The sequence below is a fragment of the Carcharhinus amblyrhynchos genome, chromosome 16, assembly GCF_965287045.1.
Source record: "Carcharhinus amblyrhynchos chromosome 16, sCarAmb.v2.hapA, whole genome shotgun sequence".
Taxonomy (NCBI): Eukaryota; Metazoa; Chordata; class Chondrichthyes; order Carcharhiniformes; family Carcharhinidae; genus Carcharhinus; species Carcharhinus amblyrhynchos.
Window position 1 is genome coordinate 53,828,593 of NC_137339.1, and position 2,244 is coordinate 53,830,836.

Below are 2,244 nucleotides of genomic sequence, written 5' to 3' on the forward strand. Positions count from 1 at the left end.
ACTTATTGTGGATTTCTTCCAACTTGCTGAACTCATCGAGATAAGCACTTTACCACTTTCTCATTTCATTGAGATACATACTTTGGCAAAAAATCAGCCCAAAGGCATTCAGAACTCGACGGTATTCAGAGAAACTTTGGAACTTATTGTGGATTTCTTCTAACTTGATGATGTCATCGAGATAAGCACTTTACTACTTTCTCAATTCACTGAGAAACACACATTGGCAGAACATCAGCCAAATAGCATTTACTACTCGATGGTATTCAGAGAAACATTGGAACAGATTGTGGATTTCTTCAAATTTGCTGAAATCATCGAGATAAGGACTTTACCATTTTCTCATTTCATTGAGATACACACTTTGGCAGAGTATCAGCCAAATAGAATTTACTGCTCGAAGGTTTTCAGAGAAACTTTGGAACCTATTGTGGAATTCTTCCAACATGCTGAAGTGATCGAGATAAGCACTTCACCACATTCTCAATTCACTGAGATACACACATTGGCTGAATATCAGCCAAATGGTATTCACTACTCGAAGGTATTCAGAGAAAATTTGGAACTTATTGTGGATTTCACCAACTTGCTGAACCCTTCGAGATAAGGACTTTACCACTTTCTCATTTCATTCAGATACACACATTGGCAGAATATCAGCCAAATGGCCTTCACTGCTCGGAAGTATTCAAAGAAACATTGGAACCTACTGTGGATTTCTTCAAACTTGCAGAACTATTCGAGATAAGGACTTTACCACTTTCTCATTTCATTGAGATACACACATTGGCAGAATATCAGCCAAATGGCCTTCACTGCTCGAAAGTATTCAGAGAAACATTGGAACCTATTGTGGATTTCTTCAAACTTGCTGAACTCTTCGAGATAAGGACTTTACCACTTTCTCATTTCATTGAGATACACACATTGGCAGAATATCAGCCAAATGGCCTTCACTGCTCGAAAGTATTCAGAGAAACATTGGAACCTATTGTGGATTTCTTCCAACTTGCTGAACTCATCGAGATAAGCACTTTACCACTATCTCATTTCATTGAGATGCACGCATTGGCAGAATATGAGCCAAATGGCTTTCACTGCTCGAAGGTATTCAGAGCAACTTTGGAACTGATGCTGGATTTCTTCCAACTTGCTGAACTCCTCGACATAAGGACTTGACCATTTTCTCATTTCATTGAGATACACACATTGGCAGAATATCAGCCAAATGGCATTCACTGCTCGAAGGTATTCAGAGAAACTTTGGAAGCTAATGTGGACGTCCTCCAACTTGCTGAACTCATCGAGATAAGCACTTTACCACTTTCTCATTTCATTGAGATACACACATTGGCAGAATATCAGCCAAATCGCATTCACTGCTCGAAGAGATTTAGAGAAACTTTGGAACCTATTGTGGATTTCTTCAAGCATGCTGAACTCATCGCGATAAGGACTTTACCACTTTCTCATTTCATTGAGATACACACATTGGCAAAAAATCAGCCCAATGGCATTCAGAGCTCGACGGTATTCAGAGAAACTTTGGAACTTATAGTGGATTTGTCCAACTTGCAGATCGCATCGAGATAAGGACTTTACCACTTTCTCATTTCATTGAGATACACACATTGGCAGAATATCAGCCAAATGGCATTCACTCCTCGAAGCTATTCAGAGAAATTTTGGAACCTATTATGGATTTCTTCCAACTTGCTGAACTCATCGACATAACGACTTGACACCTTTCTCATTTCATTGAGATACACACATTGGCAGAATATCAGCCAAATGGCATTCACTGCTCGAAGGTATTTAGGGAAACTTTGGAACTGATTGTGGATTTCTTCCAACTTGCTGAACTTACCGAGACAAACACTTCACGTCTTTCTCATTTGATTCAGATACACATATTGGCAGAATATTAGACAAATGGCATTCACTGGTCGATGGTATTCAGAGAAACATTGGAACCGATTGTGGATTTCTTCAAACTTGATGAATTCATCGAGATAAGCACTTTACCACTTCCTCATTTCATTGAGATACACACATTGGCACAATATCAGGCAAATGGCCTTCACTGCTCGAAAGTTTTCAGAGAAACTTTGGAACTGATGTGGATTTCTTCAAACTTGCTGAACTCATCGAGATAAGGACATTATCACTTCCTCATTTCATTGAGATATGCACTTTGGCAGAATATCAGCCAAATGGCCTTCACTGCTCGAAAGTATTCAGAGA